The 13,583-nt window shown below is 45.6% G+C and overlaps 1 protein-coding gene and 1 pseudogene across 1 annotated transcript in view; both read right to left on the reverse strand.

The window, feature by feature from the left end:
• HMGA2 (high mobility group AT-hook 2) overlaps positions 1-13,583 on the reverse strand; it is a 127,684-nt gene that overhangs the window by 26,367 nt on the left and 87,734 nt on the right. The gene's annotated exons all lie outside the window — the stretch shown is intronic.
• On the reverse strand, positions 11,533-11,848 carry LOC128562263 (10 kDa heat shock protein, mitochondrial-like; annotated as a pseudogene).

A 13,583-nucleotide genomic window follows, 5' to 3' on the forward strand; every position in this document is an offset into this window, starting at 1 on the left:
TCTTGATCAAATGTGAGGAAGAATGAAGATGCTTCCCAGGCAGGTACCGGGGAGCTCCCTCCCAGCCTGTCCCCCACCTCCTCCCCACACCCTGCACACGTGTTGCCCTCACTCCCAGGTGTGCAGCCCCCACGGCCGGGACTTCCGTGTGTGTGCTCATTCCTTTGGAATGCTGACCGTCATGACGCTTACTTTTCACCTGTGACATGTGTGAATATATGCTGCTTAAAACACTCCATCTACAGCCTGCATATACCTGTGTGTATAATACTTATCTACACCAAGGGTGCCACAAATGTATACACATTTTAAGAAAGGAAAAGGCTGTATTAAAATCATAATACTCAATATATGCTGATAACAAAAGATGAATTCAAGTCATGTGTGAGCACCCGTTGTAATTAGAGAAGTCAAACGTGACTCGAGTATTACGAATTTAGTACAGTTTTTTCCTTTCTTATAAATGTGTGTGCATTTTTGGGCACCCTCTGTGTTTGCATTAAGGCACAATTACCAGTCAAAGCCGCCAACACACCACTGTGTGCTCCAATCTCAGAGGCTGTGTGCACAGCCCTGAGCAGACCATGCCCCAGGGGAGTTTCAGGGAGCTTCTTCCCAAACAGGGATGCTGCCGCCCACCTCAGTCACCAGAACGGTTCCTGCCTTCTGCAACGAGTAAATGTCCAAGAGATTCTCAGCTCACTTCTCACCCTCTCCCTTCTGCTCTTCCTGCTTTGTCTCAGGTGGCGACTCACACCTCCCACAGAGCTTGTGCAAGGATGGGTGTTCATTAGAAATGCAAGTGCCTGGACTCCACTCCAACACCAGGAGGGGCACGGCGACCTGCTTTACAAAATAAGCAAGAAACCCGGTCCTGGGAAGACAAAGCTTACAGACCACAGTTCTCCCCTCTGACAAGGTGGTCGCTGGTAAGAGAGCTACTTGTACAGAGACCCCCAAGCGGGGGAGGGAGAACATGAGTAAGTCTTTAAAACACGACCAGACATATTCAATGGGATTTTATCTCCCTACATTTCCTGTAGATCAGTGTGCAAGGAGGGGTAAAAGAAATTAAACCAACTCATAAGAAAGTGGCGAATTCCAACGAGTCTCAAGTCGCCCACCAAAAGAAAGTCTCCTGTCTGCTCTGGGGTGTAACGGGGAGCCCCCACTCACCCTGGCTGGACGTGTGCTGCTGACTAACCCTAACAGAGAGGCTGGAGGGGGTGCACCTCCCAGCTCAGTACGTGCAGGGGTCAAGGATTGTCGGAGCTTCGGATTCTTTCCACGTTTCTACTCTATCATCTGGGGTTTATTCTCAGTCTGTCTCTCTCAGAATCACATAGTGGGTATGGACATTAGTGGTAGGTGGGCCTTCCAGAAGAGTCTGTGTCCAGCAGAAAGGAGAGATTGTTTCTTTCCATGGCCCCAGCAGGTTTCCTTGTCTTGCAAGGTGATGTCCAGCTTGGACAAATCAGATGTACCTAAGGGGTCATGGAAAGCGTCACTTCCTGTGAAGAAAGGAAGATGGGGTGGGTGAAGGTAGCGGCCATGCTGGCCTGTCCATGGGGGCTGATAAGAGGGGCCCTCTAAGCTCTGATCCCCCTGCCCAGGGTCTTCCTGGGGTTGTTCCTTTGGGGCTGGTGCACAACACTTCTGTTCCCATTGGGCTATTTCTGGGGGTAGAAGAGCTGTCTCTTCAGAGTGAACACCTTGGTCCTACAGTCCCTGTTGGGGCGATGTCAATGGCTTTTGCTCTCCTGGTCTGCTCAGATTTACCAAATCTGGTAAATCCAGATTTGCGGACCAGAGGGTGTGGCTGCTCCTAACGGCTGGTCAATGAGTGTGCCATGTGGCCAGAAGCCAGCTCAACTCCTAGGCCATGTCCAGGAGGAATCCAGAGGTGGGCAGTGAATGAGCGTGAGCTTCCGCCACGTTCTGGAAGCTAATACGGACGTCTCCTGACTTTCAGTGGGAGTGGCCAGCGTCCCTCCTGGTTGAACTGAAGAAGCGCAGGTGCCCCCCCCCCCCCCAGACTCCCCCAGCAGGAAGCCTCTGCCCTAGGAACAAGCCATGGTTTAAGTGAGGGCCGTCCCTCCCTGGCCATGGCACCCCTGCACTGGCTCCAGACAGCACAGGCTGGTGTGTCTGGGCTCACTGCAAGATGTGTGGGGATCTGCTCTTGCAAAGGACCTTTGTGACAGTAGGTAATTTTTTTTTTTCTTTTTAATATCTTTTATTTCTTTGTTACACTGGTAATTTTTTTAATTAATTTTAATTTTTTAAATAAAGGCAGGATGTCTGTAAGGTGGTGTCTGTGATTCTAGGTGTTCTCAGGACCTGGCAGTTACTCTGGAGTATCACAGAGGCAGCCTTTTGGCTTTGGGAAAATTATCCCCCAAAGAAGTGTAGGGGCTTCCTATGGTAAAGCAGAGTTAAGGTCTCAGCGCCTGCAGAGCTCTGGGGTGAAGATAGTGATAGCGGGAAGAGCAGGGCTTTAGGACCAGCAGGACCCGAGGTCAGGTGTGAGATGCCCGTGCACACACCGTGGGACCTGGTAGCAGCCTGAACTCGGATTTCCTAATCTGTGTCACGTGGACACCTCATGGTGGTGGGGTGACTGGACTTGTGTGCCCCAAAGCGTGTGCACCATGCTGGCCATGAGTGTTCAATATCCGCTCGGCATCACCCAGGATGTGGTGGCGGCAGGTGTGGACCACTCATAGAGCTCACTGTCAAACAAGGCAGCATCACACCAGTGAATGACTGCAGGGCTCTGTGTGACACACTTAAACCCACACTCTGTGACGTGGCCATTCGCCACCTACGCCTGCCACTTCTGTGGCCTTCAGGATTCCAGTTCCAGCTGCCCAGGAGTGGGCAGCCAGGCAGAGTGTTTCTGCGCTTTGTTCCCCCAGCTCAGGACAATAGCGACTTCCTCTGCATTGTGTGGTGAGTGCTCACAGGCACACACTTCACGAAGATGCTATCTACACCATTTCCTTCATTCAGCTCCAGCCTGGGTATTTCAAGCACTTGATTTGTGGATAGGGCTATCCTCCCCCCACATTCTTGTAGGTGAAAAAAAAATGAATGGAACAAAAGATTTACAGAGAGAGCAAAGAACACATGCATTCATAATATTAACAAGGAACCATTACTTAATAGTAAAAGGAAAACAGCTTAATAATAGTGGCTTGCAAACTACATCTGACCTACAGATTCCATTTGTGAATGGATCCAGCCATGTGAACATTAAAGCTGTATGTCCCAGGCATGTATGAGAATTCCCTGTAGCTTTTTTTCATAACATTACTGTAACTTGAGGCTGCAAGAGAATGCCGGGCCTTGAGCTCTTAGCTGCTGCCTGTGAGACTCTGGAGCTTAAACTGCTTCCCTTGTTCTCCTGTCTCCAAAACACCCTAGGCTGCTGGGAGGAGAACCAGGCTTTAAAACACACTATTGTCAGAGATTTCTTTTGAAAGGAACCTATATTTTATTAAATTTAATTAATGACTACCAATTACGTGGCAGGATTTGAAAGAAAAAAATCTTATTTTAAAAAAAATTATCGTGCTCTGAAACTAACTTTCACCATGTTACAAAATTAGAATTTCAGTGAAGGCAAACTTAATTCTTCTGTGTTCAAAGTTATGTGTTACTTGCAAACTACCTTTAATTGTTTAAAAGGGGCAAGAAGTACGTGTTTCTATAAGACAACAGCGTAAGTTTCTACACTGTGATGTCTGCACGTGTGTTACACAGACAGAAAAGAAAACCAAACCCAATCCTGGCAGACACTGAGCCTGTAACAAGCGTGTGTCACACATGCAGTCACGCAGAGATTCTGCCACAGAGAACGCCCTTGCTCAACAAATGTCCAAGCAGCTGCTTGGTGCTGAGATGACTAACAGATTACTCCCAAACAACTGAGAAGCAGCCACCTAACAGATCACATTCAACTCTAAGTTCACTGTGTGACAACGCTTATGACAGTGCTAATATTTGATCACACTCCCTGTATACATGTAACATTAAAATAAAGCTCATTTTCACCCTGTAGTTTAATGTCAAGTAGAATGTGCAGAGCTAATATTGAAGAGTGTGACCATTTGAACAACCTGATTCTCCTGACGTTTCCCAACAGAGTTGACGACTACAGTGTGCTTAACATGCATAGACACACACACACACACACACACACACTCAGTAACCTCCCTCCTACTGGCTGCAAAGCCTGGGGTGACCAGGGGAGAGGAGCCAAGGAAAGAGGCAGGGGTGGTCGTTGTCCAGTTCAGAGAACTTGTGTCTTGTGCTCTGGCCACTGGCAAGAGGAGCTGGGCCTTCCTGCCCTAAGATCCGCCAAGTCATACAGGTGACACCCGCTGTGGTGCCAGAGTTTGAGTCTCCTCCCACCTTCATGGACACACAGCCCTCATTCAGGGGCCTCAGGGAGCAGATGAGAAGACCAGGCCAACAGCACCGGGCAAGGCCAGCCTCTGGGCTGAGTGTTTTCATCCCCAGTCCCTCAGATCACTTGCACCTTTCGAAGGTTCACGCATTTGAGCAGAGGCAGGCACAGGATAAAAGCTCCTCATTCCAGGGCGGCGCCTGTGGCTCAATGGAGTAGGGTGCCGGCCCCATACGCCGGAGGTGGCGGGTTCAAACCCAGCCCCGGCCAAAAAACTGCAACCCCCCCCAAACAAAAAACACCTCCTCATTCCACTCATGACGAGGTGACACCTGTGCATGTTGTGATGGCTTTTACAGAGCAAATGGAGGCGTGATGAGCCATGACTTGGCCAAAGCTCTTATGAAGACAGATTTTATAATCTTCAGTTATAGCCACAACCTATTAAATAATAAAACCATCAAAGTAAAAATGTGAATGCACAGTGGGCTGAGCCACCTGCAGTGTGGCGCCAGGACTATCCCAATGAGATGCAGAGACAGTGGACACGGATGCTGACACGTGAAGAACACGGTCACGGCTGCACAGCTAGGAAAAGGGAGCGCAGGAGATTGCCATCGGATCTGCCGAAGCCACAGAACTTGTTGTATCCGCCCTGTATTTTTATCAATGGCCAAGAGAGTGCCACTGTTATGATCTGTATCAATTCTCAATTACTTAAACTATGTGGGATAACATCTCACAAGGTTCCCACTTACATTTGAACTCAGTTAGAACATTCTTTCTCTCTCTCTCTCTTTTTTTTTTTTTTGAGTCAGTCTCACTCTGTGCCATGGTGTCAGTCTATTCACAGCAACCTCAAATTCCTGGGCTCAAGTGATCCTCCTGCCTCAGCCTCCTGGGTGGCTGGGGCTACAGGTGCTTATCACAACACCTGGCTACTTTTCCTACGTTTAGTAGAGACGGGGTCTGCTCTTGCTCAGGCTGGTTTCAAACTCCTAAACTCAAGGGATCTTCCCACCTTGGCCTCCTTATCACAGGTGTAGCCACTGCACCCAGCGAGATCACATGCTCTTAAAGTGCCTGTTTGTAAGAAGATGTGAAAATTCCCTACTTTCTAGGGCTACTGTCCACCGAATACACAAAAAAGCATACACTTTCTGAGAATTCCCACAGTCAATGGAGACTTGCACACATCATCCAGAGGAGAGCCCCGCAGACTGAGGCAGAAAATGGGGCAGGATGCGGCTAATACAGGATTCGACAAAGAGCTGTGTGGCTTTTTCTGAGAGCTTGTCTCTGGGCATATTCCATCCTCAAGCAGTTTACTACCACTCATCAAATGGGTCTGTGCTGTGCTCTGTTCTGGGGTCGATGAATCATGCCCCCATGGGTGTAAGCAAATTAAGGACAGGTTAATTCCTCTAACAAATGGTAAATAAAAATTCAGTGATTAGAAGAAATCCTCACTTCTGCTTGTTGTTTACTGAGTGCAAGCTGATGTTTAAAGAGATAAAAACATTTTGACAGACAGCTCTCAGCTTTTATATTTTTTCTTTCATTCGGCTTACCTACTGAGGAAACGGGCTGTAGTTACGTGAATATCTTTATAATCTTTTAATCCTTTAGCATTAATCACCCTGTACAGATCATCCAGTATATAAAATGTTATTACAAAATGGGTTTCATGAGAAATTCGACCTATTTTGCAGACTTTATACAGGTTGTTTGGGAGGAAAAATTAAAGGGGTACTTTGCAATAACCCTTATGCTTAAAGGGCAAATTTTGTGTTCGGTCAGGTGTATGTGATCTCCGGTACAATGACATAAACAGACTCTGATGGAGCTCTGGGAAGGTCGCTCCCACATATCACCCTGTTTGTGAGACTCTGACACTTCCCCAGGCTCCTCCTGCAGCTGGTGAGGGAAGTAAACCTTCATACCTGTGTGTCCACCTCGGAGAGGGTGACACTTCCCTTCACACCACGCCAGACAGAGTGTGATGATGGCCAAGAATTCATAGGAATGCAGTTCACTCCCCAGATACCCATCCCCACTTCTCAAAGCAACAAGAGGTCTCCCTTCACCGCCCCAGAGTAACTCAGAGCACATGAGACAGGGGCGTGGCGAGAGAGCTGCCAAGTCGCTGTCTGTGGTGTGTGCTTAGAATGCCCAAATCCCTGATGTTCTGAGCAACAGTGGCAAGAAAAAGCCATTGACTGTAGCCATTATAATAACTGATTTTCAGAAAGTGAGGAAACCCTTTTGAAAGACAGCTGCTTTAGGTTTTGACTTGAGCATGAGTTTTCCAGACAGTAGCCTTGTCACGAGCCTAGAGAGTCTCCCCCGGTCTCACAACAAAGTCTTCACTAATCAAACACAGCTCTCCCGTACCCGGGGCGCTCTCCACTGCCTGGGGAACACGGCCACTGCTCACGACACACAGCTCTGTCTGGTCACGGGCTGTGGAGGTCTGCACCCCGACAAAGTGAGCCGAGTTGAATCTACCTTTTAACCATCCACTGAGCAACAGCTTATTCATTCAGCTCTTCATTTATTCCACATACATTCTCTGATTGCCTCCTGGGTACCAGTGACCAGACTAGGCACACAGCTCCCAGGGCAGTCAGCACTCAAGAAAAGAGGAGGGAAGGAAGGAAGAAAAAAATAGCATCTTTGCTATTTGGCAAAATCCAGTGATGCTTATGCTAATAATCCAACATTATCAAGAAACACAAAATTTCATTCAGCACATTCACAAATGTCGTTGGAGACAAAGGGTCCATTTGTAGGAGCCAGATTTTCATGTACAATCATCTTAACAAAATTTGAAGTTAACACTTGAAGACGTTAACTCAACTCTCTGAAAAATGGACCATCCAAGTTCAGACGAGCTTTCACAGGGCCTGCCCCTGACTTCAGCCTTCACTCTCACTTTCCCCGGGGCAGGAAGAGCAACGACATGAAAGGGGTTGGTCCTCGGGGAGACGCGGCTGCCTCCCTGCCGCCTGGGGTGGGATGCAAACTTCTTGTTCTCAAATACCTGGCCCTTGAAGCCAAATTTATGCTACAAAACAAAGAATAAAGGTAACTTAAACTGCTGACGTTCAAATAGTTTACCAAGTTTAAATCATTAAAGAAACCTCCATTTCTTGGGTTTATTCTAGTCCTCCATTGACTGTTGTTCTGGCTCTTATTAACTAATAGGTCCAGACACTCAAGAGTTTTTAAAGGAAAAAGGGATACAGATACCAACCAAGTCAGCAATCTGTATGCCCAAACCCTGCGTGCACTTGGACACATCTGGATACACACCCACTCACACAGATACCAACTTGCTTAGCTCCTGGGTCCCCTGCTTGTTGCCCTTGATAAGTAGAATCCGCCGAAGCATATAAAGGATATTTCTAGGAGCGAAAATCTCTGAAGTCTTTCAACATTTGATTGTTTTATGTAGTTGTGAGATGATGGTTTGGGGAGGAAGAAGGAAATTCCAAAATGTGAATGGTGTTTAAACCTCTTAAATGTTTTTCTTCAAAGGGAAGAAAAAAAGGAATAAAATTACGATTTCCCTGTTCAACAAGATGGCATGCAGAATGGCTGTGGGCAGAAAAATAACTAAAAAGGATATAAAGACCCACTGACTTGAGTCCCTGTCATAAAATATGTAGGTTAAAAAAAAATCCAATAACCATAAAACAACCTTTTCTTTGATGCCGAACAAAAAACAACGTTGAAATTCAGTGCTGCTGAGCAAATGAATGAAAAATACAGATGTCTTTACCTTCAGCTCAACTCGGATTTGCCATCTGAACACCCCCATGCTTAACTCTTTATACGACTAATCGTATCAAAACATTGTGTTAATAGCAAAGGTTTAAAGTAAAACTTAAAAATACTTCTTTTTTTTTTACTCCCTCAATGAAGTAGAAAATTCAGCTGTGCCATATCCATTTTCCTGTCCTCCCGGAATTACAAGACTTAAAATAACACTTTTCCTGGTGTTCTACTCCTGTCTGATTTTTAAAAATTAAGATATTGATTGCTTTATTTAAAACACAGGACCTTGACGCTATTTTAATTTTCCAAAGTCAGCTCATAATACCAATTTCCCTAAAGGTCAAAGACAATGCATTAAGGAAATACCACCTGCTACTTAGAGCTTGCCCAGGAAGTCTGCATTTCCACTTTGTAATGTGTTATTTGGGAGAAGGAAATGATAGCCTGCTCCCTCATCCCGAAGTAGAGCAGCAAAGAGGAAAAGCGGCCAGTGTCCGTTTCCACACCGAATTTCACAGACAGTGAAAACTCAGGGGAGGCAGCCGGAAAGCACGCGTGGACAGAAAGAGGCTCCCCCGACTCTCCCTTCTGCTCCCGTTAAAGCCGGCTTGCTTGCCAGCCCACTGGAGTCGGGCTTATTCGACAGAGGAGAGGTTAGGGTTCTGGGCATGTTTTATGATCTTTTTTTTTTTTTTTTTTTAATTTTAATAGTAATATTTTTTATTTTATTTTATTTTTTTATTAAATCATAGCTGTGTACATTAATGGAAGTCATGGATGTTTTTCAATCTTTTTTATAAACAGTCTTGAGGGATTAAGGTGGTGGGTGTGGCCATGCCCTGTAACCTGCCCCAGAGCGTGAGGGAAGAGCCTGGGGGACTCTTTGCCCAAAGATCAACAGGCCCTTTCCACAGTTTATTTACAAACCAAACAAGGCTGAAGACAGATTACTTCCCACTGTCCAACTCCCAGCAAAGAGGCCGCTGACCCAGATACAGTGCACACACTGAGGAGGCCCTGAAGCAAGTCCTCTTACCAGCAGCATTCAGCTGTCCCGAGGTCTACAGTGTGCTTTGTCCTGCACGGTTGGCTTTCCCAGGGCGCACCTTCTCTCTCCTCTCATCCTCTCCTATCTTTTATGGTTTCCTTCTCCCTACGGGTCTCGCTACAACATAAGCACAATCTACTCTCCACCCATGTATCTCGTACTTAGTGGGTTCGAGAGAGTCAAAGTCACCTGTGTCTTGACCCATTAGAAAACTTCACTCAGTTAACTGATCAGTGATTTTATCTGGGTGAGAGCAAACAACAAGTTTAACCAACTTTTTTTTCCTCAGTGGGTTGAATGAGTATCTTATTTATGTATGTATGTATCTTTTTGAGACAAAGTCTCACTCTATCTCGGCATCATAGCTCACAGCAACCTCACACACCTGGGCTCAAGTGATCCTCCTGCCTTGGCCTCCCAACTAGCTGGGACTACAGGTGCCCACCACAACGTCTGGCCAGTTTTTCTATTTTAAGTAGAGATGGGATCCTGCTCTTGCTCAGGCTGGTCTTGAACTCCTGAGCTTCAGTGATCAACCCACCTCGGCCACCCAGAGTGGTGGGATTACAGGCAGGAGTTAATAACCTCTTTAAGGTACAGAAATATTTTAAATTGAATTTAGTTTAAAATTGTGTAGGAATGAGCACTCACTGAAGTACTGGATAGTGAGGTATTGATGTACTTGAAGAATTGGTGTAAGGTTTTGTCTACCTGTGTAAATTAACTACTTAAATAGGCATCATTTTAGGAAGATCAAGTTGATACGTTTTTCTTCAAATTTCTAAATCAACAGTGAGTCTTTAAAATTGGCAGTATCTTCCTTTCATCTTTAAGAGGAAAATTATTTAAATTTGATAGTTGTGATGCACTGTGCACAAGCAAAAGAACCCCTGCTTGACAAACCCAGCGTACTCAGGAATGCACCCGAAACCGAGGGCGGGACGGGGTCTCCCCGAGGAGCAATGGTCTCGCAAACTTTGGTGGAAGAACACCCCAGCTTTTACCCAGGAAGCGGCTCTGAGGGCAGAGAAATGTGGACTTGTCAGCACAGCATCCAAATACCTATAAAAACCCTTAGCCAGTTCCCTGAATATTTTGGTTCAAATTCTAAAAGTTTGCTGAGCACAGACTAGCTCTAAAATTGTAAATAGATTAGAAAAATGTGAATCCAATGTAAATGAAAAGGATTTGGATTATTTTGGCTTGAAGAAGATGAAATGTTAGTGCATCGAGGGCTGTCTCAATGACACAAATAGATGTGTTCTGTGCGTGTGTGTAATCTTTACACAGACAGTCATTCTGTGTGTTTAATCCCCACACAGACAGTCACTGTGTGTAACCCCCACACTGTCACTGAGTGTGTGATCTTCATACAGACCTAGACACAGTCATTCTGCACATGTGTAACCTTCCTGCAGACGTTCTGCGTGAGTTTACATATACAGTCATTCTGTGTGCAACCTTCATACGGACATTCCGTGTGATTTTACAGATAGTCATTCTTACAGACACAGTCACAGTCATTCTGTGTGTAACCTTCATACAGACATTCTGTGTGAGTTTACACAGATACACAGTCATTCTGTGTGCGGGCAATCCCCGCACAGACACAGACATGGTCATCCTGTGTGTGTAACCTTCATACAGACATTCTGTGTGTGTGAGCTTCCACAGACACACAGTCGTTCATACAGTCACACACCACCTGCTGATGTTCAGTCCACAACGGACGGCCTAGACGACAGTGGTCTGCTAAGATTATAATGGAGTTGAAAAATTCCTGTCTCCTAATGATCTCTTCAAGATCCTGACCCTATGCAAATCTCGGCTAATGTGTGTGTTTGTGTTTTAGTTTTTAACAAAAAGTTTAAAAAGTAAAAAATAAAAATAAAATTAATAATAGAAAAAAGCTTATAAAGATACCAAGAAATTTTTGTACAGCTATACAATGTGTTTGCAATATAAAAAGGCAAAAAAAAAATCAAAGAAAACTTAAAAGTTTATAAAGTAAAATAGTTACAGTAAGCTAAAGTTAGTCTATTGTTACAGAAAATATTTTCTTATGTCTTTACTGTGGCCTAAGTGTTGGGCGTGTGCAAAGTCTGAAGCGCAGTGACACCCCACCTTCACACGCATGCTCAGAGCAGCACCCAGTCCCACAAGCTGCACTCACAGGGAGTGCCATCAGTTTATTATAAAAGAGACACATGGAAATTATTTACATGATGCAAGATTTAAGAACTTCAGTGGAAGGGGCAGCTTCCTGTTAATGCCATTTCAGTAGTGATTCATTTCAGTCTACATACTTTCCAAGAATGTCACCATCTCTAAATAAGAAATAATCCTTGTTATCTAGAACTACTTCAGTGCCTCCATATTCTGGAAGAAATTTTGTCTCCAACTGTCCCACTAACTAGTTGGTGGGAGACCAACTCTCTCCAGCCTCCGTCAGAGCCTGATCCAACAGCCACTACTGTCGCCTGCAATACTTTTCCTTGAGATTTTTCTGGAAGCATAATGCCTCCTTTGGTGACAGTTTTGGCTGCACGCCTTTCAACCAATACTCGATTGAAGAGTAGAAGAAACTTTCCAATTGCCTGTCCTGCCATGGCTCCCACTGCCACAGCCCCCACTCTGCTCGCCCACCACTGCATTTTTTATTTTTAATCTGTACTTTTCCTGCGCCTCTTCTATGTTTAGATACACGAATACCACTGTGTCACAACTGCCTACAGTGCTCAGCACGGCAGCAACAGCGCAAGTCTGCAGCCAGGAGCAATGGGCCGTCCCACAGAGTCGCAGGTGTGCGAGGCGGCGCCCTCTGGTCTGCGACGTCCGGACAACAACGAAGTTGCCTAACAAGGCATTTACGTGAGTCATGATGGAAGTTTTGTGATACACAAAATCAAGAAATGTAAAATCTGTGTGTACAGAAACTAATGAAGTCCCTCCCACCCTCCGCCACACTATTAAGCCAACCAAGTTGAAACTTGCACGGGTGAAGCAGAAAGGACGAAGTGAAATAATGGGCTGTAACAGCCTGTCTCAAAACGTTCACAGTGACCTACGTATCTGAATATATCCCCATCACTAAGCAGCACATGTATATCTTTATAAACAATAAATATAAAGAATGTATATATGTATATACATATATAAAAATATATATATATAAGAATAAACGCCAGTAAGCCTTTATATCTTTCATGATGGCAACTCAGGAGAAATTTGTATTAATCCAGTGAAGATGCTGAACAGCCAAAAACACAATGCATTTGTACGTCAAGATTCTGGCTTCTGGCCCACTTCCTGTTGCTATGAGGCCTCGACAAGTCTCTCAGACTTTCTAGGTTTCCATTTCTCCATCTCAAAGGGGGGAGGTCACTGCCATATTTTGCAATTCCGTAAAATATTAGGAATTATTTGTCCCTGCCTTCTTCAAAACTGAACCAATTACCAACTCTGTCTATGCCACTTACAAGTGAAGAACTTTCTTTTCCAGCATGGTTTATATATTTGGCAGCAAAAACGAATGTCCGGCAGAGGCAGAGTAAGGAATCAAGGCACAGAGGGTGTGACGGAGTGGGGACGCCTTCCCGGAGCCAGGCATGGCCACAGATAGTAGCTCGCATTGATTAAATTTCATAAAATATACCTGAAGGGAAAACTTCAGTCTCTACAAGGAAAGCATTTAGTAGGCACCTGTGACATCCCATTCTGAGGGGGCAGAGGCCATTTTGTAACAACCCAGGGCTGGAATGTGGGCTGGTTTGAAAATGGTGTAAAGTTGCACATTTAAAATGAGTGATAAAACTCCTACATGTTGAAAGAAGGCCCAGAACACTGCCACTCCTCGGGGACATCCACGCAAAGGCGGAGGAGGCTGCAAGACCGCACCCTTTGCATGGTACACGGGTGGAGGAGCCCTCAGTCCCTGCCGGAGAGTGTGAGCCACACAGCCACGCGTGCAGCAGTGAGGGCAGGGACACTTACTGCCTGTCCTAGAATGATCCGGGCGCTGCTTCTGGAACCAAAGTCACAGTGTCCTAGACCCCTCCCTCCCCCAGCACGTGCTGGGAAACAGTGGACCTTCTCCACGAGCGCCTCCTGTGCAGTGGGCGTCTCTGAGCCCCCTGCTGCCCACGGCTGCCCCCTTCTCTGTGGTCCTCGCAGTTAACCAGACCATGCACTACACCCACACTGAGTGCAGGTTTCAGGGGCAGAAGAAACTGGTGGCTGTTTAATGATTAAACAACTTTTTATTGTTAAGTATTTAAGTTGTTTTATTTGAGTGTCGAAATCAACATACATGCAGGATGCAAACTATACTCAGGTAGAAACAAA

Source organism: Nycticebus coucang, chromosome 12 (genome assembly GCF_027406575.1).
Source record: "Nycticebus coucang isolate mNycCou1 chromosome 12, mNycCou1.pri, whole genome shotgun sequence".
In the NCBI taxonomy this organism is placed as follows: Eukaryota; Metazoa; Chordata; class Mammalia; order Primates; family Lorisidae; genus Nycticebus; species Nycticebus coucang.